We start from the raw sequence: 27391 nt of genomic DNA on the forward strand, positions 1-27391 counted from the left end.
ATATTAATTTATAATGAGGAAGGAGACAGGAAGTTTAAATCATCTGTCCTAGGTTGCAGAGCTCAGCTGTGGAAGAGCTGGATCAACCAGCTGGTCTGTCTGAGACCAGAGGGCTTCCTCTTCCCCACAAACTGCCATCTTCCAGTCTGCGTCTGAACACCTTGGGTCACCTCCCCGCTGTTCAGCCCATTCTCTTGATCGCTGGTGTTAGAAGATTATTATTGAACTCTCCACCACCGTCCTAGGTTTACCTCTTAAAACACTCAGGTGAGTGACTTAGGATGTTTGGAGAGAGTCGTCATGCCCTTTCTCCCCTCAGGAGTAAACACCTCCAGCATCTTCTGCCGTGTCCCACATGGCTCGGAGGGGCGGCCACTACTGGCCGCCTTCCTGACAGCCATTCCCGCTCTTCCCCCGACTTCCTTGCCAGAAGCTCACCTCCCACGGCAGAAGCTGAGAGGGCCAGAAACTCACTCCCCCAAGAAAGAAACACTGAGGGTGGATTTTGGAGCTAGGGAATAAGGGAATTGGAGAGGCAGAGGGGTAAGTGTGGCAGAAAGGAAACACCTGGATTCCTATCCTGACTTCCATTAGCTGCAGGCAAATTATTTAAACTGAGGCCTCAGTTTGTTCAACTCTAAAATGGGGATGACCATACCTATCGCAGGGTGGTTTTGAAAACAGAATTGGGTCAAGCATATAGGCACTCAGCATAGAGCCAGACAAAGAGATGTTACACAGTAAGTGGATGTCATTACTTTATTACTATTACTGAAGATGGGGCCGCTGTTCCTCACTGAGTTTTACTTTATGCAGTGTAAGACATGGGGTTTACACATGAATTAGGCAAAGGGACATTAGCGTCTTAATGTTCGTGAATGTATTATATAATGCTGCCCCCCCCCAAAAAAAAGCCAAGGATATAAGGTTAAATTTTTTTTAAGCACGTTTCCATAGGGTGAGTGTGATGAGTAACATGTATGAAGTTTTTGAAAAATCTGCTTTAATGAAGCATCAAAATTGGGATTCTTCAGATACGAATAGTTGGGTACTCTTTAAAGCAGGGGTTATTGTGCACGTTTAGAATCATCTGGACGGTGTGATGAAAATGCAATTGTATCAAATATCTCAACATTCCCAAGACAGGCCTTGTTCTTTCATGGTGTTGCACGTAACATTCTCTCTAGAACACCCAGCCCTCCTTTAGGTGAGAAACCTCAGCTCAAATGTAGCTTTAACACAACAGCTTCTGTGATTCCTGTATTATTGGAACTCATTGAATTGTAAATGCCTGAAACCAAGAGCAAACTAGCTTAGACAAAAAGATTTATTGGCCAAAGTAGCTGAAAGTTCCAGGGATCTTTTAGCTTATATGCCATCAGGGATCGTATATGAATGTATGTATATATCCCTCTCTTTCTCTCCCTCTCTCTAGAATTCTTTGTATATCTATTATATCGTTTACTACATTATACTGTATTTTGTTTATGTGTCTGACACCCTCCCCACCTCCTATCCAAGACAGTGAATTTCCTGAGTTCAGAAAAAAATGTCATCTCTCCTTGATGTCCCCAGGACCCAACCCAGGGCTTGGCCCCTTCATGGGAACTCAGTAATTATGGAATTAATAACCAAATGAAAGAGGATGTCTAAGAGAAGACAGGGCCAGAGTGAAGACGTAAACTTCATTTCTTCTGCCTTTGGAGGATCAAACATCAAATAGTATGGAGTGTATTGACCTAGAACCTCCCAGGATAGGCCAAAAATTGTTGAATTCTAATTCTTCCCAGAATTCCCTTTAACAAATGTATCCAAACACCTGGGAACCGGAGACCTGCCACCGCATCATCCATTTGATTTCAAGATAGAAACCTTAGACAGATTCCCTCGCCTGCAATTGTCCAGGCGGAGCACAGACAAGTTAATATCAACACTCATCTTGATGCCTACACTATCCCCAGAACCCAGAGAAAGGTATTCTTCCCTCTAATCCTCTGTGGCAGTACAGATGGCATTTACAACCCAATCTAGCACCTGGGAAATGTTTTTCACGCTACCAATTAAGACGCACTTCCTCCACTGTGTCCATCACTTGCACTTGTAGGAGCTTCGCCAGGAGCATATTCCATCCGATCGCTCCCTTTGTCCACTGGGGCCTTTTGCTGCAGATTCAAAAAGTGTTGCAAAGGAAGAAAGTGAGAGTTGCATCTGAGCTAGAAACTTCCCGGTACACTCACGGAGGCCCCAGCAAATTCTTTTATTTTTTTATCCAACTGACAATTACTATGAACGTACTATGTACCAGTAGACATCAGAGGAAAATAAAAGGTCTAATTAGACTCTACCTTGAGGAACTCATAGTCCAATGGGATAGATTAGTAAATCTAATTAAAATTCATTGTGAAAACACTTTAAGTAGATACGCTTTGAGATACTGATGAGCACAGAGAGGGAAAAGGCTCACTAATTTTGAGGAAGGGCCAAATTATAACCTCTGTTATAGAGAGGCCATGGGTGTCAGTCCATATTTATATACATGTAGTAACTGAGATTTTTATAGTACAGTGTGGTTTTCAAAGCATTTTCGCATATTTGTTTCATTTTATTCCCCTTCTTCCTTTATGTAGAAATTAGTCTTCCCTGTTTTCAGCTTAAGAAATTATGGCCTGGAGAGGCTAAGAGATTTGTTCAAAATGACCAAAAAAACAAAAGAGCAGAATTCAAAACTAGGTTTTCTGATTTAAGAGTTTATTTGGAACATATTCTGAGTTGCACAGGGTTCTCAACTGTGAGCAAAAGTTAGAAAACAACAAAAACACATCAAAAAGCCCCCAAACCCCTCTGGCACCACACTGTAGCCAGGAATAGCATTACCCAAGCAGGCCCAGCACTGGCCTGGTGAAGGCACCAGTGTAGCCTTCCTTGGGCATTAAATACCACAGCTCGCATACCTGAAACCGCCCGCATGCCTGTGAGGTCTCTTGGACTGCTGCTCCGGATGCTTCTAGAAACTCAGTGTTGTTGTCCTGCCTGTTGACAGGTGGATTCTTGATGATGCCTGCTTCTTGGGTCCTTAACTTCTGGTGGAGTCTGAAGTTAGTGCACCAAAGGGCAGAGTCTCCATCAGGTCCTCTAAATGCAAGGTGGGCCCGGGAGGCAAGTGCCTGGCATTTTTCGTCTCTTTTGTGGGAGTTGGACTCAATTTTACAAGTTTGGCAATTCCCGAGTATGAGAAGGAGGTTTAGAAGCCAACACTTAGCAACACTTTATATTCCCTTCACCAGTACCTTTCAGTAGTGCTGGTTTCCTTCTTTAAAAATTATAAAATAATAATAAATTCTGTCTGGCTCAGTTTCTAACTCCCCGAAGCCCTTTTGAACCCCGTATGAACAAGCAAAACCGCTCCTAGCCACCTCCTTCACCGGGCGGCTTGACCACGGCCTCACCATCACAACAGCTCACTTAATTATTGATCAAACCCATTCATTTAGGTGTGTGGTTAAACACTCTTCCCTGGACCACTGGCCAAGCCAGCTCTCAAGTTTAATCACTGAGAGCCAGTGACTTTCACTTCTGACCACTGATTGGGAAAGAAGGGAAAAGGTCCTTACTAATCTGTGAAATGCAGAATGTCTTCCTCTGCTGACAGGAAGCAGAGCTGGCTTCTCTGCGAAAAGGGGCCAGGCGTCAGGGCTGTAGCTCTTTTAGATCAGTGATGATCCTCAAAGTGTAGGCTCCTGGGCAAAAGCAGCAGCACCTGGAAACTTGTTTGATGGGGAAATTCTTGGGCCCCAGCCTGGAACTACTGATTGAGAAATTCTGGAGGGGGGGTGTGGCCATCTGTATTTTAACAAGCCTTCCAGGTGATGGTGAAGCATGCTAAGCCTTGAGAACCATGGCCGTAGATCCAGGAGCTGCTTCTGACATGGGCAGCAAGCTTCATGGACTCAACCGTCTTTCGTTTTTCCTTAGTGGACCTGAATGGGACCTGAAGGAGCTTCATTTAAAGCAGTGAGTAAGCCTCTCCCAGATCATCTTCCAGGTAAGTCTGCTCTTAAAAAAAAATCAGCTTCAAAGAAACCTGGGATGGCTGGGCACTTACTTCAACCACGTAATTAAAGACTAAACCTCACACGATTTCATATCCATTGTCTCATTCTGCCACATGACAGCCCTGGAAGGGAAGTTATGTTCAAGGCGAGGAAATAGGCTCAGGAAAGTTGATTTAATTGCCCAAGGTCACATATCTAGGGGGGCTGAGCTGGTGACCTCTAAACTGTGCCAGGGCTATGGGAATGACTGGGGACAGTCCGGGAGAATTCTCCCACCACCAGTGTGTAATAGTCATATCACAAGTACCTCAACTAATCATCTCCCTCTGCTAAGGAAATGGGTCTCTTTGATTTGGTGAAATGCTCAAGAATCGTTCTTTCTTGAGCCTATCTTTATAAATACAGTTTCATACAAATCTCCCATTATCTCTATGGCTTTGTAACAAGAATGATCCAACAGATGAGTGTGCAAGCTAGGCAGTCCATCCTAGGAGAGAAAGGCACAACGTATGAAAGGGGATCAAGCAGCTACCAAACCCCGCTTTGTCAGGTTTAGATGCAAATAGAACCATTAACCTTCACGAGTTCTTGTGAAACGAGAGGCTATTTTGCAGATACTCCTAAGCCTTCTCTTTACTTTTATCCCAACGTTTCTGATCCCATCTCATTTTTGCTCCTTTCCTAACCTAGCCCGGATGCCATGGACATTCAAGCCCCTCATTTCCATCCCCAACCCCAGACATACACACCCCTCTCCTACCTGGGATAAATTCACTGTTCTTTTTCCTGTGTTCCTGCTCCGGAACCACTGATTGCTCCTGAACTATTGATGACTCCCAAATTAAAGTGCTTCGCCACGCTCTGGGTTAGTTTCATTTCACATCTATGCCGTCACCTGCAGCAGAACTCGCAATCCTCCCTGCCAAGGCTTCCACTGTCCTTCCTCCTCCTTCCTTGCTCTGTTCTAAAGCTTTGTGCCTCTCCTCTGGCCTCCACTCTCTCCAGATCCCACTCATCATCAACAGACGATCTTGTATCCTAGGTCACAGAAAATACACAGCCACTAAGCAGGAACTTCTTCCACTGTCTTCCCCTCTGCTTCCTCACTGATCTGTATCTTTACCCATTGTTATGGACTGAATGTGTGTCTCCCCAAAAGTCATATGTTGAAACCCTAACCCACAGTGTCACTGTATTTGGAGATACGGCCTATAAGGAGTTGATTAAGGTTAAATGAGATCATAAGGGCAGGACTCTGCTCCGATAGGATTAGTGTCCTTATAAGAAGTGACATTACAGAGCTTGTTCTCTCTCTGCACGCACACAATGAGGAAAGGCCATGTGAGGACATAGTGAGAAGTCAGCTGTCTGCAAGCCAGGGAGAAAGCTCTCACCAGCCTTTTACTAGTGCCTTCTTTCCCTTAAGTCAGAACTGCACGGCAGGGTAAGAGCTCAGGGTCAGGGATGGGTTGGAAAGTTGTTGGGTGATCCAGGAATTAGCACAGAGGGGGTATGGTGAATTGAATATTTGATAACCACCACAAAACTTAGCGGCTTAAAACAGAAAATGTTATATTGTTTCTCATACGTCTTCAAAATGGGCTGGGCTCAGCTGGACAGTTCTTCTACAGGTCTGACTGGAGGTCATTTATGTGGCACTTTTTAGTTGGCAGGGCAGTCGTGGGGGGGCTCAGCTGGGATGCTGGGTTGACTGGGCCTCCTTCCTTTCCATATAATGTCAGGACCTCTTTGTCCATGTGGCTTTTCCATACGTTCTCTCCAGCAGTGTTGGCAGCCTTCTAACATGGGGGTCAGAGCTCCTAAGAGCACACAGGTGGAAGCTGATAGGTCTTCTCAAGCCTTATGCCCCAAACTGGCACAACGTCACTTCCTCTGCAGTCTGTTGGTTGTGCGTGTCACAGGACCAGCCCAGATTCTAGGGGAGGGACTGAACAGAGTGTGCTCACTGAGGGCCACCACTGTAACAGAATAAACACGTTTCATTCGTCAACCTACACCATAGGTAAGGACTTTCCAATAGGACTGTCCACATCTGCTTCTGGGACTCTTTATCTTGATATTGCTTTAACATTTCTAAGTCCATCTCCTGAAGGAATGTCTACTAAAATATAAGAGAGCCCTACTCTTTTATGTGCTACTCCGTCTATTTCAGATGACTTTGCATCTCTTTTTGAGGAGAAAATTTATTTCCAGATTCTTGGTAGAACATCTTTTAGCGTTACGTAGTGACAATTATGATTTCAGAGAGCTCTCACCTCACCTCCCTATGGCTTCACCTCCCATGTCTGGGTTTCAGAACCAGCACAGACTTGAGACTCACCTGTTTTTAGTGGCGTTTAGAGGCTATGGTATAAGCTAGCATAAGATTTTGAGTTAGCCCAAGTATTTTCCATATTCCACACACAACCACCTCCACATTTCTAATATACCATGGGAACTTTCTATCATTTCAGGCAGCAGCTCAGGCAGGCAAAGCTCATTGCCTCAAGGAAGGGAGGCTATAGCCAAACAAAAGAGAACAAAGGCATCAATTCTCAATCTTGAGTTTCAAAGAGCCTTTTCAAAGTCCTGGCAAAGAAAACAGGTTGATAGAAAAGGTTTCTGAGTTTCAAAAGCTTGGCTTTTCTTATGCCAAAAGCCATATGCTATGATGTTTACAATAGATTGGGGAAGATTATGTGATGATAAATAAAAAATATAAAAAATGTAAAGAAATATATAAAATAAAAATATGTTAAAACATTTAAAAAGTTAATGAATGGTCTAGTTGTATAGAGTCTATAGAGATTCCAGGGGCTATACTGAGACCCAGGGGTCCTAGGAGAAGCAACAGAGTAGCAGTGAGTATTTCTGAGAGGGACCCCTAAATGTGGCTCAGTTTAGCAATCATTCCAGGATGTGTTCTCTGCAAGCAAACTCTGAGATGAAGTCCGGAGTGCAAAATGCTGGTTAGGAATTAACATCAAAGAAAGAAAGAGGAAGAAAGCAGCACTGGGCCGAGGGAGAAGTTGAACTGGGATGCAAGCCTGACAACGCCTTGGAGCAAATATTACTCACCTAGGTACTCTGGGATTGGGTGGAATGGCTGGACCTTTATACCTCCACCTTACTCAGTCATCAATACAAGATGCCCTGGGAAGGGCATGACCTTGAGAGAGGTGGCTGTCTGCATCTCGGAGGAGCTGACAGCTGGAGACCATCTGCTGGCTGCACTCACTCTCTGCAGCTGGGCTGCAAGTCCTTCTGTGACAAGGGATCTGGGCAGCAGTGTATCTCCACGTTTACCACGCTAATCCTCTCCTCCCTGAGCTTAATCCCAGGCCAGGAGCTGATAGAATGCTTGGATAGGCTTGGAAAGCCTGCAGTAAGGGCCTGGTGAGAACTCCCCAAGAGAGGCAGCATGGGGGACTGACGTGGAGGTGGAATGACAGCAGGACAGCCCAAGCATGGTCCCCCGCTGCCATGGAGAAGTGCCTGAAAGTTCCCTGCATCCCCAACAGGGCTCAGCAATGGTTAATGGACAGTCAGACCTGGGCTGCTTGGACCAACTGACACCTAAAGTTTATGGTGGGCAGGAGACATCTCGACTGAAAAAGGTGGGATTAACCAAAGACCACAAAACAAAAAGTTCTTCTTAGTAGATTCCAGCAAGGACAGATGACAGCTGTAAACCAGATTCCCCCTCCCCTTTTTCAGTCTGGGGCTAGGATACTATAAAGCCCCTCCCTATCCTGCTATCTCTATCAACTTATCTAAGTTTCATGTCATGAGCTGAAGGAAGGGGTAGAGAAAATCCAAATTGACTGAGTTTTAACTTGTGGTGACAGAGAAAACCCCTAAGTGATTGATTTTATTCAGAATTAAATAGATTTGAGTTTTCTGCCACTAGACAACATGGGGGTTCCAGATAGATACTAAGTTCAATTATGAGTAAAAAAATTTAATTATATTTTTGATTCATTTATGCCAAAGATTGAAAATTCATACTGGTATATAGATATGAAATGATCAAAGAAGTAATCATTGCTTCCGTCAGTAGCAGAGAGAGAAATGTAAACCGGTGATGAAAAGATCTAGGCTTGCTCTTGGCCAAGTGTGTGATACAACTGGGGATGCTATCTCAGAATGCTGACACTCAGATACTGTTGGTGTGGGGAATATTAGGAGATGATTTCTGTAAATCAACTTGAATACATATACATATATAATCAAGACCTTAAGTTATTTATGTTTTGCAATTCTGCTTTCAGGTATCAGGCTTAAGAAAATAACCAGATATTCTGACTGCTGTACAAAGAATAGAGAAATTCTATTCCAGGCAACAAATATTGGCCTCTGGCATTTGGGGGATGGCAGTAGAGATGGAGGATGTATAGGAAATTGGGATGTTTTCTGGAGGTAGAATTAAGACTTGATGATGGATAAAATGTATGTGAAGTTTAGAGCATGATGTCTTCTAGTTTTTGGCTTGAGCAACTGGGTGGATAACAGTGGCATTTACTAATATGGGGAAGATCCAAGGAGGAAATTTGCAAGGAGAGGGTAGAAAACAAGAGATTTATTGTGGCCACATTGAGTTTCTGATGCTTTTAGATACCCACAGGGCTCCGTCTCTTGACATCTAGTCTGGAGCTTGGTGGAGAGGAGGAGGCTGGAGATATAATTTGAGAATCATGTGCATAAAGATAGCATTTAAAGCCCTGGGAGTGGATGAGAGCATTTACTGAGTTACTGAATGTAAATAGAGGAAATCAAAGTCATGATAGGATCAAGTGTGTGATAAGATTATTATAGATTTTTATTTTCTTCTTTATTGTTCTCTATATTTTCCAAGGTGTTTGCAATGAAAATATATTACTTTTAACATCAGAAAACAAGTAAAATCCTAATAAATCTGCTGCTGCCAACTCAGAAACATCCATACCACGTCCCTGCTCCTTTTCTCAGAAAACGCACTTCTCCTAGGTAGGGCATTAAACACATTAATGTGCGTATTTAATTGGGAATCTTAGAGACAGTGTTTGCATGAAAATCAACATCCCCATCTCTTCTGAGTGCAAATGAGCCACTCATACCCTGGCGCTCCCACCTAACCTGCATCACTCTGCTGATTGAAACTGTGCCTAATTACGTGTCGCTCCTTGAGTTCTGGAGTGTGTAATAGCACTGTTTATTTGCCAAGGTTGACAGTGATGACTAAGTTATTTTCCTCTTCATGTGTTTTTTTTTGTTTTTTGTTTTTCCTTTTTTAAGTGGAGTCACCCCGCCTATCATGCCGCTAATACCATGAGTTGACGGGGTTGTCTCTGGTCAGTGAGTGCTGGGACAGAAGCCCAGACATCTCAGGATGTTTTGTCAGAAGCCTGGGGAGAGGCAGGTTCTTTTGGTTTTTTTTTTGGCCACTCTGCTTGGCATGCGGGATCTTAGTTCTCCGACCAGGGATCGAACCCGTGCCCCCTGCAGTGGAACTGTGGAGTCCTAACCACTGGACTGCCAGGGAACTCCCAGGAGAGGGAGTTTCTGTAACTCATCTGGGATGGCTTTCAGGCAGTGGTAAAAGGGCTTCTTGCCTTGAATCTTTATTCATTCAACTAACATTCACTGTGGCCCTTCAGTGCTCCTGGCCCTACTCTGAGCACAGACAGAGATAAATATGATCCTGGGTAGGCTCTCAAGGAATGCAAAGTCTAGTGATTCCATCTGAGTTCAGTTTTTGAAGGGTTGTGATGAGGGAAGTGTGGGACAATATGGAAGCATCTAATCTGAGGAGTATGGTTCAGGGTTCAGGCTACCTGGAAAGGATAATAATGGCTCACATTTATCCAACTACCAGGCACAGTTCTTCTTGCTTTATATGGATGAACTCATTTATTCCTTCTAAGGACCTATGAGGTAGGTCCTATTATTGTGCTCATTTTATGGAATGAAAAACTTAGGCAGAGTGGTTAAATCTGAGCTGAGTATTTAAGGGCAAAGACGGGTTAGCTAGGTTGGGGTAGAGGGAAATGTTCCAAGCAATCGGAGCCGCATGGGGAATCCACAGAGTGTGAGGAATAATTTGGGGGTGGGGAGCTGCAGGATATTCTTTTTTTTTTTTTTTTTTTTTTCGCGGCTGAGATGACAGCTAACCTGACAACCCTTCTTCTTTCTCTCTCTTTTTTTTTTTTTTAATTATTTATTTTTATTTTTGGCTGTGTTGGGTCTTCGTTTCTGTGCGAGGGCTTTCTCTAGTTGCGGCGAGCGGAGGCCACTCTTCATCGCGTTGCACGGGCCTCTCACTATCGCGGCCTCTCGTTGGGAGCACAGGCTCCAGACGCGCAGGCTCAGTAGTCGTGGCTCACGGGCCTAGTTGCTCCACGGCATGTGGGATCTTCCCGGACCAGGGCTCGAACCCGTGTCCCCTGCATTGGCAGGCAGACTCTCAACCACTGCGCCACCAGGGAAGCCCCTGCAGGATATTCTTTATGACTGGAGGCTATGGGGCCTGGGAGGATGGAGCTAGAGGGTCTTGAGAGGCTTGAAGAAAGGGAGTGACAGAATTAGATCTGCCTCCATTCTGGCTGCCTTGCGTAGCCTGGTTGGACTGGAGGAAACCAGATAAGAAGTGCTCGTAGTGGTCTTGATAAGTGATGAAAGCTAAGCTCTAGCACCTGGAGCGAGTATGGCCAGAGGGAGATGAACTCAGGGGGTGCTATGCGGCAGACAACTGGACCCAAGGAGCTAGTGTGAGGGAGGACTCGGTGCCCAGATTTCTCCTTGGGTGACTGGTTAAGTGGTAGCGTTTCCCTGAGACTGGGAGCCCCAGGGGAGGAGCAGGCCCAGTGTAGACAGACAGTGCATGAGGTTTGTTCTTTCCGGTGCCTTGAGCCTGGGTCTCTGGGGAATGGGAGAAAAACAATGCCCAAGCAAACCAACAGAAAGACAATGAGCATAGGATGGAGACCTGAAATCGAGAACAAGCAAACCAACAAACTCCTCTTCATCTGCTTACCTACAATCTGACTTTCCAGCATTTTCCTGTAAACTTAAGGGGTGGGAGATGTTGAAAATGTTCTTACAAGCAACGGATGGTAAATAGAAATTAATTGGATAGCACTTGTTATTCATGTTTTAATATGTGTTAAATGTCACTGCCATTTTGTCTTTTTTTAAACTCTATTTTAGGAAAAATTAAAAGTATATATTCATGAGACCTTTTTTTAAAATTTATTTTTATTTATTTGTTTATTTATTTATTGTTGGCTGTGTTGAGTCTTCATTGCTGCACGTGGGCTTTCTCTAGTTGCGGCGAGCGGGGGCTACTCTTTGTTGTGGTGCACGGACTTCTCATTGCGGTGGCTTCTCTTGTTGCGGAGCACGGGCTCTAGGTGCGCGGGCTTCCGTAGTTGTGGCACACGGGCTCAGCAGTTGTGGCTCGTGGGCTCTAGAGCGCAGGCTCAGTAGTTATGACGCACGGGCTTAGTTGCCCCGCGGTATGTGGGATCTTCCCGGACCAGGGCTCGAACCCATGTCCCCTGCATTGGCAGGTGGATTCTTAACCACTGCGCCACCAGGGAAGTCCCCTTGAGACCTTTCATAGGCTTATTGCTGATGTTGCCCCCCACTTTGTCCCAATTCTCTGTAAGGTCTTAATTTCTTCAAACCCAAATTCTACTTTGGGGACTCCCCTGGCAGTCCAGTGGTTAAGACTTCACACTCCCAATGCAGGGGGCACAGGTTCAATCCCTGGTTGGAAAACTAAGATCCCACATGCCACGTGGCATGGCCAAAAATAAACAAACAGACAAATTCTCCCACTCTGGCAGTTTTCAGAAGCCCATTCTTTGAGGTAGGGGAGACAGTACTTTATTTATAAAGACCCTATTTCACAGAAAAGGAAAAAAAGACTTAGGGGAGGGTATGTGGTTTCCCAGTGGTCCCCTTCTGAGTCAGTAGTAGAGGTGGTGTTCTAAGACAGATCCATCAGATCCCAAAGACCCTTATTACCATCTGCCCCTACCTTCTCCCCGAGAAGTGGATTGGATAGATTATAGGACACAGGCTTGGGAAGAAAGACTATAATTCTTTAATTGTCTCCAAAGAGAGACTTCTGGTTCTTGAAAACTAATGAGTACAGAAAAGGTTGGGTTATAAGGAAAATGAGCAGTAGGTCTGCTAAATACCTTGCTAGAGTTAAGGAAACGGTCTAAGATGGGGAGATGTGGATCCTGCCCGCTAAACTCTTGAAATGTTTTCATGTGGCTGGACAAGTTTACCAGTATCCTCTCTGAGCAAGAGGATGGCTGAGGAGTAGAAGCATCAGATTGGTGGGACTTCCCTGGTGGTCCAGTGGGTAAGATTCTGCACTCCCACTGCAGGGGGCCTGGGTTCGATCCCTGGTCGGGGATGCCGCAACTGAGAAGCCTGCATGCCGCAACTGTGAAGTCCGCATGCCGCAACGAAGATCCTGCGTGCCGCAACTAAGACCCTGCACAGCCAAAATAAATAAATAAATAAATAAATAAATAAATAATAAATCTTTTAAAAAAAAAAAAAAAAAAAAGAGAAGCATCAGACTGGTAAGGACCCAGTTGTGCCTCGATCAACAAAAGTTTCCCGAAACCGAGGACATTCCAATGCGGAGAGAACCACCACAAGAGCCTCAGCCACTCCAACTTTGTTCTGCATTGGAACAACTCCAAGGAGCATCAGGCCATGCTCTTGTTTTTATTATATCATCCACCAAATAATTATTCAGCACCTATGGAAAGAGTACTGCTGGTTGCATAGCCAATATCTAGCTCCCCTTTCCTCCTTCCTCATTGAACCCAGATTTTTTCCCCACCCCATTCCTATTCCAGATGGAAACCATGATTAGTCTAAGACAATCAGATGATGGTGATTACCTGGCAAAGGTCCAGGGCTATATGTGTGGGCCAAGCTACGTTGGCCCAAAGAGATTACAAGAAACCTTTATAGACTATGCTTGGGAAGAAATTTCCCTTTTACATGCAAACAATAAAGTATGTAACATTGAAAGCCATGCTGTGACCACAAGGGGAACCAGCTTTCGGGTGGAGCTGATACCGATGGTGGTCAGAGAAAAGAATCAGAACTGAACCCTAGATGACGTCATTGAGCTGCTGATCCTACTGTACCTGTTTCCCACCGTGTATCTGGACTTCCGATTTTTGTGAAATTATACATTTCCTCATGGTTGTAAACCCGTTGGAGTTAGCACTGGGATTTTCTGTTACTTGCAGCCCAAAGCATCCTGACTGAATCAACCTCCTTTTTTCCAGACACAATGCTGAGCACTGGGGACACAGCCACTCAGTGAGGGAGAGAGGCTCACACGTGAGCAGAGCGTTTCTATTCTGAGTCCTCAGCGCGATGACCTCAGTAAGCCCTGAGGCGTTGGAGGCACCTGGGACCAGACGGCATTAGGGTCTGACCCCTGGCTGTAGCAGTGTAACCATGATGCCTCTTCATCTTTTTGACGTCTATCTCGATTCGGCCCGAATTATTAACACAGGTGCAGCAGGTTTGTCTGTGACCTCACAAACGCCACCCTGCTTGGCCAGCAAGTAATCCAAGGCCAATCTATTGTCCATAACCACACTGGCCAGTGAGTTTAAAGAAGTCAGAAAGTCTATTCAGGGCATTTCCAGTGGTCAGGGCTAGGCTCTCTAAAGTGTTGGTTAGATTTTCTTGGGTTATTTAATGGTAGGCAAAGCCTCCCCATGGAGCTGCCAATATTAATCCAGTGGCCTTCCTGGGATAATATTGAGTATTATTATGTATTGTGCTGTGAATGGGACCAAATGTCCTAATGTACAGGCTCTCTCATGCCACACATTATCGATATAAGGATAAGATTTATATAGGGGCCATATTACCCTGGGGTGCACTTGTCTTTGGGCCCTCGTTCTGGGGAGTGCCACATATCCAGACATATCCTGAAGGTGCAATAAGAGATCTGGGAACAGAAGAATTTAACAAGGAAACAACTGTCCGGACCCATGGAAGGGACAAGTTATAAACACAATGCAGGGACGGGGGCCCATTAGAATATGCAAAATAGTTAAGTCAGGAGTATTCCATGCCCTCAGCTTAGATGAGATGGTGAATTAAGAGGGTTTTACCCACCGCTTCCATAGGGCCAGACAATTTTTAGCCCAATTTTTGGTGCATTCCATCTCTATCCTGTAGGCACCCTCAACCTGGATTTCTATAAGCACACAGAGTGGAGGCGTTCATGGGAATGCAGTTTGGGTCCAGGTTCCAAAGCGCTATGGTGATGTTACCATTGGGCAGCCAGGGATTATTCCAAAAAGGCTTACCATAGCCAAGAGGACCATTAGAGGTTGGAAGCATGACTGGTTTTCTGGATGACAAAAGTAGTCATTATTAATGGAAAAGTTTTAAGTCACATTTTTAAAAAGAGTTAAACTTAGGCAAGGTAGTGGGCCTAACAGGGGTATTGTCCATTGCGCTCGTATGGGGAGGGAGGAGGGGATGCCACGTGTTTGAATTGGTCAAGCTCTTGTTGTATGTACCTGTTTGTACCTGTAATGATTGTTGTAAGCCAGGGTTTTTGTGGCAGACCCAACAATTAAGTAGTTTTTCTCCCCAGGTGGCTATTGTAGATATGTTTACTAAAGCATGATTTTCCCATTCCCCCTGAGCCAAGACCATCATCAGAAGTCCTACTAGTAGTATCATGGCTTTTGATATCATATTACTGTATTTTTTCTCTTAGACCCATCAGGGGCAAAGAAGATGTTTACCAGGGGGAGGGGGTTCTGAAAAGTGGCAGAATAAGAGCATGATAGTCAGAAACACAAGGATGAGTAGGCCAACCCATCACAGCCACATGAAGCCACTTATCTGTTGTCTTGAACAGGTATCTGAAGTCTTCCACTGGCTCGCAGGAGTAGCTCTCTTCTGGTTCCTGTTGGGACTTATAAGATACAGGTTTTAATCTAGGCAGATGTACCCAACTAGTAATTCTCAGTAGCTTGACAGCAGTTGGGTACTTAGTAACACTTGGTATGGTCCCTTCCATTTTGGTTGTAGCTGGTCCTCAGGGGACCCTTCCTTCCAAGATTTTAGTAGGACAAAGTCCCCTGACTGGATGGACTCCTCAACATTTTCTTTTGTTGGGGGGGTGGGCAGCACTTTGTTTCCGTATTCTTGGAGGGCCCTTTGAACTTGGTTCAAGCTAACAAGGTGGGAGACCACTTTGTGGGTTTCCTCATCAAACAGAGATCTGAAGTCAAGAGCAGCCTCCTACAGGTCATTTCAAATGGGCTAAGTTTAAAATCCCCTTTGGGGCCATCCTGGTCCTTAGAAGGGCTACAGGGAGGAGGGAGACCCCAGTTTCTGAAGTCTCTTGGCACAGCTTAGCAAGCGTTCTTTTTAGAACATGATTTGCTTTTTCTACTTTGTCTGAGGACTGGGGCCTCTAGGAAGAGTGGAAGCAGTAGTTAATAACCCAGAGCTGGGGAAGCCTGGTGGGTCAGGTTGGTGGTGAAGGAAGGTCCGTTATCACTCTGTAAGCTTTTTGGTAACTCAAATCTCAGAATTATCTCTTTAAGCAGAAATTTGGACGCTTCTATTGCCTTTTTAGTCCTAGTAGGTAGGAAAAGCTTCTAGCCACCCTATAAAGGTGTCTATGAATACCAATGGATATTTTCATCTGCTACATGGGGGTGTTTGGGTCAAGTCCAGGAATATCCAGGAATATTCCCCTGGGTAGGTTCCCCGGTGTTGTATGGGCCAAGTTAGGGGTGGAGGTATGGGGTGGCTTCCTGGAGCATTGCAGGCACAAAGCTTGCAAGCCCTGGTGATATTTTTAACTATTTGGGACAGTCCCTTACCCAGGAACACCTGAGTAACCAGTTTGACTAAGGAGAGTCCTGCCCTAAGTGGAAGGATTCGTGGAAGTGCTTAATTACTTTCCATTGCTTGGCCCCAGGAATGAGAAGCTTGTTATCTTTTGTCAGCCGCCCTGAGAGGTCTCTTTCTAGTCCCCCATGTTTAGCCCACTCGAGTTCTTCAGGTGTATAAGATGGCACCATTGGGAAGGGTGGGCTGTCCGGTCTGAGAGCTACAGCTACAGCTTGTAGGACAAGCTGTTGTTGAGTTGCCATCTTAGCGGCCTTTTTGGCCAGGGCATTTCCCCTTGTAAGGGAGGTGTTGCCCTTTTGGTGACCCCTGCAACCTCCTTTGGAAGCTGGACTGCTTCTAAGAGTACTAGAATTTCTGCCTGGTGTTTTATAGGGGACCTTTTGGCTGTTAATAGTCCCCTTTCTTTCCATATGGCAGCATGGGCATGTGGCACTAGGAATCCATACTTGCAATCAGTATAAATATTGATTCTTAATCCCTTTTCCAGCTGAACTGCTCTGGTCAAGGCAATCAACTCGGCCTTTTGGGCGGAAGTGTGAGAGGGCAGAGCTCCAGACTCAGTAGTGGTCTGTAGGCTGACTATGGCCCAGCCAGCCTTTCTTACCCCTTCATGTATGAAACTACTTCCCTCGGTAAATCATTCTACGTCGGGATTCGTCAGGGGCTCATCCTTGAGGTCAGGTCTACTGGAGTAAACTTGTTCAATAGTCTCCACGCAGGAGTGAACAAGGGACCCTTGGGGTGGGGGGGTTGGCATTAGAGTAGCTGGGTTCAGGTCTTGGCAAACCTTAAGAGTTACACCTGGGGCGTTAAGTAGGAGGGCTTGGTATTTAAGCAGTCATCAACCCGTCAGCCATTTGGTGTCGCATTGCTTCTAGGACTCCTTGTGCCTGGTGAGGAGTTAGGACTTCCAGTGATTGTCCCAGGGTGAACTTATTGGACTCTTCCATCAGTGGAGCAGTGGCGGCCTCTGCCCTAAGACTTCCTGGCCATCCAGTGGCCACCTGATCAAGTTGTTTTGAGGAATAAGCTGTTAGTTTAGTCAGGTCCCTGAGTTTTTGGGTGAGGACACCCAGGGCTACCCCTTGTCTCTCAGCTATATAGAAGGTAAAGGATTTTTCTAAGTTAGGGAGGCCTAATGCAGGGGTGGTCCCTAATTTTTGTTTCAGAGCTAGAAACGCCTGTTGGCAATCTTCATCCCAGTTAAGGGGTTCATGGTCGCCTCCTTTTAGGGTCTCATAGAAAGGCTTTGCTATGAACCTGAATCCAGGTATCCAGGGGGGTTGGTTGGAGGGTTACAGTGGCTTCCTTAGGTCCTGTACTAGAGTCCTCGTCCCAGGCGTGAGCATGTATCCCAGGTACTTAACCTGTTGGGTGGAAATTTGGTCCTTGTGAGGAGAGACTTGATATCATTCCCCTAGGAAGTTGAGGACCTGAATGGTGTTTTTATCTGAGTTTTCCCTAGTGGGAATGGAAATTAGCAGGTTGTCCGCACACTGTAGGAGAGGTCCATTAACCAACTGTCATTCTCTTAAATCCTTTGTGAATGCATTCCCAAACAGGATGGGGCTAGCCCTAAAGCCTTGGGGCAGCACGGTCCAGGTTAGGTGGGAAGTGCTCTGGGTGTCTCGATCTGTCCACTCAAAGGCAAAGAGATAACTGGGAGTCTGGGTGCAGGGGAATACAAAAGAAGGCATCCTTTAGGTCTCACACTGTGAACCAGTTTGTGTTTTCTGGAACTTGGGTCAGTATGGTGTATGGATCAGGGATTCTTGGGTGAACTGGGACCACTGCCTCATTAACTTTCCTCAGGTCTTGAACAAACCTGTATTCTGTATACTTTGTTTTTCTATGGGGAGAATGGGGATATTACACAGAAATTGGCGGGGTCGTAACAGCCTATATTTTAAGAACTTGGTTATTAAAGGCTGGATACCCCGTTGGGCCTCGGGCCTCAAGGGATACTGTTTTTTCCACGGGTAATCAGCATTGGGTTTTAATGAAATCTGAACTGGGGGCCCATTGGTACCTCTGCCAGGAACCTCAGTATCCTAGACAGCAGGATTCACTTGGGAAACAATATGGGGAGGCAGGGAGACTTCCTCTGATGTGTTACTGAGGCAGGCTCCCATGGCCAAGAGCAGTTGTTTCTCCTGGTGCGTGCCTTCTCTGAGGCGGTCTCCAAATTGAACTATTGTCTGGAATTTGGTGAGAAAATCCCTTCCCAACAAGGGGATGGGGCACTCAGGCATGAACAGGAACTGGTGTGCAAAGGTAAAACTTCCTAGTAAGCAGCTGAGGGAGGTGGTGAATCATTTGGCTTTGGGCCATCGTCCATCCATCCCTGTTACTACGGGATTGGGAGGACGAGAGTCCAGGGAAATGAGAAAGCATAGGTGGCTCTGTATCTAGCAAAAAAAAAAAAAAAAAGAAGTAGCTTTCCTACCTGCCACGTCAAGGGTTACCTGAGGCTCCTCAGGGGAAATGACCAGGTGTCCAGGTGTCCTTTGGGAGACAGAGAGGGTCCCGGGCCCCATCAGTCCTCTCGGCCATCATCGGCTTGGGAGCCCCAAGTCCCCTTCAGGACTGGGGGCAGTCCCGCTTCCAGTGGCCCTCTCATATCGAGCAGGGTCCCGGTGGACTTTTCCATACAGGGGGCATTCGTTCTTCCAGTGGCCCTCCTGGCTGCATTTAAAATAGGTCCCTTTTCGGTGGGGCAGTGTCTCTATTCCAGATTTTCTAGATCCTGCCCCTGCCGTGGGCTTTTGCAACGCAGGGGATGGGGGGTGGCGAAGTCGGGGAGGGCAACCCTGAGGTGCAGGAGCTACGGCTGCAGCGAGTAATTGTGCCTTTCATTGTTGTCCCCAAATCCTTTTTGCCTCCTCAACCCTATCTCTATTGTTAAATACTCCAAAGGCCAAGTCCATGAGCTGATTCATGGGATGTTGGGGTCCCATAGCAGCCTTCTGTAATTTTCTCCTAATGTCTGGGGCAGATTGAGTGATATAGTGGATATTTATGAGGACTTGCCTTTCGGGGGCATCAGGATTAAAATTGGTATACTTTCCAAAGACTTCCACCAGGCAGTCCTGGAAGAGGGCTGGATTCTCACCTTTTCCCTGTGTTACTTCTCTGACTTTGTCATAATTAACAGGCTTAACAACACGCCTTTTCATCCCTTCTGTGAGGCAGGTTATCATGTGGTTCTTGTGTTCGAGCCCTCTACCTCCCTCCCTCTACCTCTTGTGTTCGAGCCCTCTACCTCCCTTTGGGTCCTGGTCAGGGATTGCATCCCCTCCTGTAAGGCAGATTATATGTCGTTGATCTTGGGCTGCCATTTCATTGGCATGTGCCCGGGCTGCCCCAAGGATCCGGCTTTTCTCTTCAAAGGTGCAGCAGTAGAAGGAGGACCTATGGGTCCCCCTGAGTAAGTTCATAGGACCTTGTCAGCTTGGTGAAGTCCTTCCACAAAGGGGTCCAACTGGAGTCCTCGGAAGAACATCCAGATTGCTTTTTGCAAGTAGCTAGGTCAGCCATTGGAAAAGGGACATGGACTCTGTTGTTCCTCCGTCACCAGCTGGCACTTCCCTTAAGGGACAGAGTTTGGTATTGGGAGGCTTGCAGGTAGCCCTGCTTCGTGTAGTAGTGGCAGGACTCACCTCTGGTGACAGAGGATACAGGACAGGGCTGGAGGGATAAGTGGTGGTATTTCCAGCAGCCCAGATGGGGCGCTAGGGGTAGACGGTCTGGAAGACTGTCTCCCCTCAGAATTGGGGAGGGTAGGAGTTCGAGGTTGTGGACCTCAAGAGGTCCACATAAGGGTATCATCTAAAATCAGATGGCCAGATCTCTTGGTCCCCTAGTTTGTATTGGGGCCATGCAGTATTGCAAAAGAAAATTAATTTCTCTTTTCTTAAGCCATCTTGTCTAAATTTACTCCAATTAGCTATGCATCCTAACGGGGAGTCCTTTGGGGTGCTTGTGGGGCTCCTGTAGGAGAAGAAGGTACTTTTAAGGGATGTGAGCCAGGTATACCTGGCAGGAGTTTTTTATTTTGTTTTTAAAAATTTTATTGAAGTATAGTTGATTTACAATGTGTTAATTTCTGCTGTACAGCAAAGTGACTCAGTCATATATATATTCTTTTTCATATTCTCTTCCATTATGGTTTATCACAGGATATTGAATATAGTTCCCTGTGCTATACAGTAGGACCTTGTTGTCTGTCCATCCTATTCATAATAGTTTGCCTCTGCGCACCCCAAACTCCCAGTCCTTCCCTCCCCCACACCACCCCCCTTGGCAACCACAAGTCTGTTCTCTATGGTGAGTCTCTTTCTGTTTCATAGATATGTTCATTTATGTCACATTTTAGATTCCATATATAAGTGATATGGTATTTGTCGTTCTCTTCCTGACTTACTTTGCTTAGTATGATAATCTCTAGGTCCATCCATGTTGCTGCAAATGGCATTATTTCATTCTTCTTAATGGCTGAGTAATATAGTCCATTATATATATATATACCACATCTTCTTTATCCATTCTGTTGATGGACATTTAGGTTGTTTCCATGTCTTGGCTATTGTAAATAGTGCTGCAGTGAACATAGGGGTGCATGTATCTTTTCGGATTTTAGTTCTTTCTGGGTATATGCCCAGGAGTGGGATTGCTGGATCATATGGTAACTCTATTTTTAGTTTTTCAAGAAACCTCCATACTGTTTTCCATAGTGGCTACACCAATTTACATTCCCACCAACAGTGCAAGAGGGTTCCCTTTTCTCGACACCCTCTCCAGCGTTTGTTATTTTTAGACTTTTTTTTTTTTTTTTTTGGCTGCGTTGGGTCTTTGTTGCTGTGCGCGGGCTTTCTCTAGTTGCGGCGAGCGGGGGCTACTCTTCGTTGCGGTGCGCAGGGTTCTCATTGCGGTGGCTTCTCTCGTTGCGGAGCACAGGCTCTAGGCGCACAGGCTTCAGTAGTTGTGGCTCGCGGGCTCTAGAGCGCAAGCTCAGTAGTTGTGGCTCACGGGCTTAGTTGCTCCACGGCATGTGGTATCTTCCCGGACCAGGTCTCGAACCCGTGTCCCCTGCGTAGGTAGGAGGATTCTTAACCACTGCGCCACCAGGGAAGCCCTAGACTTTTTAATGATTGCCATTCTGACCAGTGTGAGGTGATACCTCTTTGTAGTTTTGATTTGCATTTCTCTAATGATTAGCGATGATGAGCGTCTTTTCATGTGCCTATTGGACATCTATATGTCATCTTTGGAGAAATGTCTGTTTAGGTCTTCTGCCCATTTTTTGATTGGGTTGTTTGCTTTTTTTGTTATTGAGTTGTATGAGCTGTTTGTATATTTTGGAAATTCAGCCCTTGTCGGTTGCATCATTTGCAAATATTTTCTCCCAGTCCGTAGGTTGTCTTTTCTTTTTGTTTATGGTTTCCTTCACTGTGTAAAAGCTGGTAAGTTTGATTAGGTCCCATTTGTTTATTTTTGCTTTTATTTCTATTTTGCTTTTATTTTTATTTCCTGGATCTTGGAACAGGGTCATGAACATTTGGATATATGGAACTTACCCCCATTTACCTTCCCTTTTACAAAATAGGTCCAGCTGCAAGATGGTATTGTAATTCAGTGACCTATTTTCTGGCCAGATCTCTTGGTCCCCTAGTTTGTACTGGGGCCATGCGGTATTGCAAAAGAAAATTAATTTCTCTTTTCTTAAGCCATCTTGTCTAAATTTACTCCAATTAGCTATGCATCCTAACGGGGAGTCCTTCGGAGTGCTTGTAGTCACCCCATTTTTTGTTAGGATGTTGTGATGAGACAGGGATCTATCATGATCAGTCAGGGGTCTGGCCAAATGGTAGTTGTCTGTCCTGGCGCTCTCCCAGTGTCCCTGATACCCCGAAAACATAAGAAGGGAGTGCACAGTTAGGGACTTCAGTGGATGGACCCCCTCAAGGGGGTGTTGCACAATTAAGTTCTGATGGCAGTGAAAGAGATGGTATAATTGGCCCAATCCATGATGGCCTCTAACTCCAGGGCAGGGAATTCGGCAGAGGAGGTGTTTAATTAAGCAGGGAAAACTGGGCTTGTGGCGTCCGGCCTTAAGAAAGGGTGTGTGTTTGGCAAAGGCAGCAGTGAGATCCCTGTGAGCGACAGAAGTCTGCCTGTTCGGTGAGCCCGAGGAGGCCCCTGGGTTAGTTACAGAGAGGAGTAAGAGCCAGCAGGAGGACAAGCGCCCGGAGTCCCAGACCCTAAACCCTGCAGAGAGGGAGGGAGGAGGCCTGGCCCTGAACTGGGCTTCCGCATCCAGCAGAAGAGGAAAAGAAGCTGATAGAGCTGAAGGATAGGGCTGGAGCGCCACAGGCGATGTGATGATGCTAATACAAGGAAATACATTCCCTTCAGGATGTGACCCTAGGGGGAGGGGGGTGGGGAAGGGATGGAGTGGGCGTTTGGGGTTAGCGGATGTAAACTATTATATATGGGATGGATAAACAACAAGATCCTACTGTACAGCACGGGGAACTATAGTCAATATCCCATGATAAACCGTAATGGAAACGAATGTCTATATGTGTGTAACCGAGTCACTCTGCTGTACAGCACAGATTGACACAGCTTTGTAAATCAACTGTACTTCAATAAAAAACAGATTAAAGGATGTGACCCTTATGATGATTAGCATAACAGTGTTGGATCAAACATCCAGTTGGGCGAAAATCAGCTGGGGACTCAGGGTAATAGTAGGCCTTGACCTGAGGGGAGGCTAAAGAGGGATACCTCTGCACGCCGTGAAACAGAGGCGACACCCGGCCTGCTGGCACAGTCAGCAAGGGGGCCCAAGGACCAGTGGACAGCCGAAGAAGTTGCGGGAGCTTGAGAGAAGGAGGAGGAGGTTCCACTCTTAACCAGCTGTGCTATATTTATCCGCGATTTTCTGTGACAAAATTCTGTGAATTTTCATTTCGCAGAATGAAAATTCAGTCATGTTCATCAAATTTCAAGTTCTGTGGCCAAGCTCCTGCCTCGAGATGCCTCAAACAATTTGGCACCTGGGTTAGCATCAGAAAGCCCATCTGGGCAGCGTCTTTTCCCTGACCTGAATCTGAAAAGGCAGTGGGCTGCCATAGACCTGGGCCCACGCGATTTAGATAGGGTTTCCCTCCTTTCCTCTCTTTGCCCTTTGACGACCCCCTCCTCTTCTGGCCTCCGTGACCATTCCTTAAGCAACGTCTCCCCTTCCAAAATGCCCAGTAGCCTTCAGGCTGATGCCCTGTGCGGGACAGAGGACACAGAGGCAGGGCTTCCCGGCTGGACGGGCCCCTGGGAGCCAGGGGCCTGGAGAGTCTCGGATGGGCCCGGACCTGCAGCCGCAGTTTTCCAAACAGCCCCCTGGAGGAGGTTCTTTCAGCTTCAGGGAAAGGTCAGCATTTCAATCTCAGGTTTTCACACATCTTAAATGGATTTCAGAGGCCCTGGCGCTGCCCCTGCTCCCCTCTTTAAACAATGTGGTGAAGCCGCTGTAGCTTCGCTAGAGGCTGCATTCCTCCCACATTGTGATGTGGGTTTTGGAAGTCATGCATGCAGTTAGCTAAACCAAACTAAGCTGCTTCATTGACGGGAGCAAACTCAAGAGAGAAATGGTGAATAGAAATAAGGCAAGTTTGCTTTCCACCCCTAATTCAAAAAGCCAGATAATTAAGTAGGCGGAGAAAGGAAGTGTCCCTTCTGATTCCAAGAGCTGACTCGCTCTCTTTCTCCATTTCCTTTCTTTACTAGGTAGTGGCGGCGGGCGGTGGTGGTGGTTTGTCTGTGTGTCTTGGGGGCAGAGGGGTGGGTATTGTAAGGGAAGTTCTAGTAAAAGATCTATTTCCCCGGATCCTCTGAGTAAGCTTTTTCTGTCATATGGAGAACATAATAACTGTTTCCAGTCCTGTTCAGCTTCCCTCCACTCTGCTCTCTTCTATCTGGCCCTCAGCATCAGTTCCAAACCTTTAACCTCTCTGCTGACTCGCCCCCATCTCTCACTCTGGATTCCACCTCGAAGCCTAGGTTCTACAGAATGAACTCAGTGACCCCTGCACCTCCCACCTGCAAAGGCACAGAGAGCACATTCCCTTTCCTCTTACTTCCCCTCTCAGGGGAGGAAGAGCCCCTCTTCTTTGCAAAGCCAATTCCTCTACTGTGCCCTGGATCCCAACATGAATGAGCTTGCTTGTCAGTTACTCTGCAGCTGCCATAACTCCTTCGCTCCAGTGTAATGAACATGTCCAAATCACTCGAATTCCAAAAAAAAGCCTTCCCTCGAACCTGCCTCCTGCGCCACCCCCCCTTGCCTGCCTGCTTTCGCCAGTGCGCATCTTGATCCAGTCATCTACCCGCTTGTCACTGCCACACATCCCTGCCGCCGCCGTGGCCAGTTCTGGCTTCTGCTCCCCCATCCCGTGGCTGGCCACCACTGATGTCTAATCTTCAGACCCAGTGGACCTCCCCATCCACTTCCTGTTCACTTCTGGACGAGAGAGGAGGAGGAGGATGGCCAGTGTGAGCTCTGGAGGGGGAGTGTTGGTGTCAGATCTCTGATGCTTTCCCAGAGAGCCGAGAGTTTCAGACAAAGACATTTTTCATCTACCAAGCTGCATATTTTTACTTAGATATTTTAAAAAGCAATCTCAAGCTCTGAAGGAAAATGTAACATTGATGCCAAATCAGATGAGAACTAACACTTGGTATCAACAGGAATATATTTGAATTTAAAAAGGCTAGCTGCATCTGACAGCAGTGTGTCTCAGAGACTTAAGTCTGAGTCGGAGTAGGGGGTGGGGAAGAGAAGCGAAGAATCTTCAATAAATGTTTATTAAGACAGGGGACGGGTGGTAAATAGGGTGACCACCTATGACATGTAGGAAGTCAGGGAAGGCTTCATGTCAGAGGTTACACTTAGGCTGACTCTTGAAGGGACAGGTAATTTCCGGTAAGGAAAAGGAGTTCAGTACTGAAGGCAGAGGGAGTGGCATGTACAGGGCAGGGTGTTTGTTTGGGGAAAAAACCCTGACATTTCCAGGAAATGATGAGCACAGTACTTCGAAGCATCTTACGGTCTTTATGATCTAGTGTTGTCCCCTATCAGACCCTTGGCCCTGAAATTTGGATAGTTGCAAGGAAACAGCACATCCTATAGTAATTTTTGTTATGCTTCGGGCTAAAGACTCACTAAATGTATATGAGTAACCAATTTCTCCTATGCCTCCCTAAAACAAATGTGTGCTTTTAGACACAGAAAACGTATTCAGTCAAGGCTGCCTTTCCCCAGAGTTGCGGGCAAAGCCTTCACAACAGGAGCCTGACGGTCCAGCAAGCCCCAGCATCTTCAGGGGTAGTCACTTCTCCCACGTTGCATCTCTGTCCTCACCATTCGTGAGCTCTTGGGAGACAAGAGCCATGTCTGTTTGGTTTGTTGTCACCCAGTGGCTAGCACCAAACGTTTGCTCAAAAATATTGGTGACGTGCATGGGTGATGGGACCAGCATCCTGTGCTTTCTAAATAGAGGGTTTCTATCTCCCCTTCTGTTTCCAAGGAAACACTTCTGTAAGTTCCTGGTTGTGGTAGGGGTTGCCAGCTCATGAGACCTTCCTGGGCACATTGGTAGACAAGACCACACACTTTCCAGCCCCTTGTGGGTTGGTGGGATTGTATGACCAGGTCTAGCCCATGAAGCAAGACGGGAAGTGATGTGTGCTACTTCCTGGATGAGGCATTTGAGTGGGTACATCACCTCCAAGCTCTCAGCAATGACCCTAGGATTCATGTGCTAAGATGACAGCAACATCAGATGGAGGAGCTTGGATTCCTGAGCCACTAGATGAAAGGGCATTCCCACTGACCCTCACTGCGAATCTGTGTAAGAATTAAACCTCTATGGTGCTAAGGTGTTGCCTTGTTGCAGCGCCTACCATGACTAATTTATCAGTATATTCTACTTCCTCTACATAAAACCAAGTGGGAGTATGGATTAGACATGAACTCAATAAAAACACTGTTCATTAAATATTTGATGGAGGCCATGAGAGAGGAATGGCTATGTTTTACAACGGACAAGTCGATTACATCACTTTCCTTTAGGAAAACACACAGAAGAAACTTCTTAACCTGCAGTTCTAGAAAAGGTGGAATGTCTCTGGAACATTCAATAATAAAAAGTTACTAAGAATGTGATTCTTGATTGAGCCGTTTTTTTGCCATGCCTCCCAGCAAGCTCAGAGCCAAGTATGTAGCTTATGCATGGTCTTGTGGAATGCATTTTTGCCAATTCTCTACTGTGATTTTGCTATTCAGTCGTCATTTTCCCTTTAGGTCTTGATTTACCTAACTTTGTTTTCTCTAACTAACTGTGTTTTATACACTCTGTAAGTCTCTTAATATCTTTCTTTTATGAAGGAGATAAAAACAAGGAAGTGTGAGAATCAAATTTTTAGAATGGGCTCTGGATGTAAGCCATTCTTAACACTGGTGAAGGCAGACAGTATAAATTGGCTTCGAGTTTAAAAATCAGTGCTGTTATTATAGTCCAGTAAAGATGTTAAAAAAATTATTTTGAAATGATTAGATTATGGATTGGCAGAAATTGAATATTCAAATGCAATAAGTTAAACTGGTTACATGATCATTTTGATTTGAGCTAGTTTCTGACAGTAATACTTGCCTGGTCAAATAATTTTAAAAAGCTAAAGTAGTTTGAATTCATCAATAAAAAGATCATATTAAAAGACAAAAAAATCCTTTTTGACCCACCTCCTAGAGAAATGGAAATAAAAAAATAAACAAATGGGACCTAATGAAACTTAAAAGCTTTTGTGCAGCAAAGGAAACCATAAACAAGACGAAAAGACAACCCTCAGAATGGGAGAAAATATTTGCAAATGAAGCAACTGACAAAGGATTACTCTCCAAAATTTACAAGCAGCTCATGCAGCTCAACATTAAAAAAACAAACAACCCAATCCAAAAATGGGCAGAAGACCTAAATAGACATTTCTCCAAAGAAGATAGATATACAGATTGCCAACAGACACATGAAAGAATGCTCAACATCATTAATCAAGAGAGAAATGCAAATCAAAACTACAATGAGATATCACCTCACACCAGTCAGAATGGCCATCATCAAAAAATCTACAAACAATAAATGCTGGAGAGGGTGTGGAGAAAAGGGAACCCTCTTGCACTGTTGGAGGGAATGTAAATTGATACAGCCACTATGGAGAACAGTATGGATCTTCCTTAAAAAACTAAAAATAGAACTACCATACAACCCAGCAATCCCACTACTGGGCATATACCCTGAGAAAACCATAATTCAAAAAGAGTCATGTACCAAAATGTTCACTGCAGCTCTATTTACAATAGCCAGGACATG

General features: G+C 45.7%; 1 long non-coding RNA gene across 1 annotated transcript in view; it reads left to right on the top strand.

Annotated features, from left to right (window-relative positions):
• LOC137769918 (uncharacterized) overlaps positions 1-27391 on the top strand; it is a 236331-nt gene that overhangs the window by 200236 nt on the left and 8704 nt on the right. The window contains exon 4 of the long non-coding RNA XR_011075103.1: positions 3973-4042. This is a non-coding gene — a long non-coding RNA (uncharacterized lncRNA). The remainder of the gene's footprint in view (positions 1-3972; positions 4043-27391) is intronic.

This window comes from Eschrichtius robustus, chromosome 10 (genome assembly GCF_028021215.1).
Source record: "Eschrichtius robustus isolate mEscRob2 chromosome 10, mEscRob2.pri, whole genome shotgun sequence".
NCBI classification, from domain to species: domain Eukaryota; kingdom Metazoa; phylum Chordata; class Mammalia; order Artiodactyla; family Eschrichtiidae; genus Eschrichtius; species Eschrichtius robustus.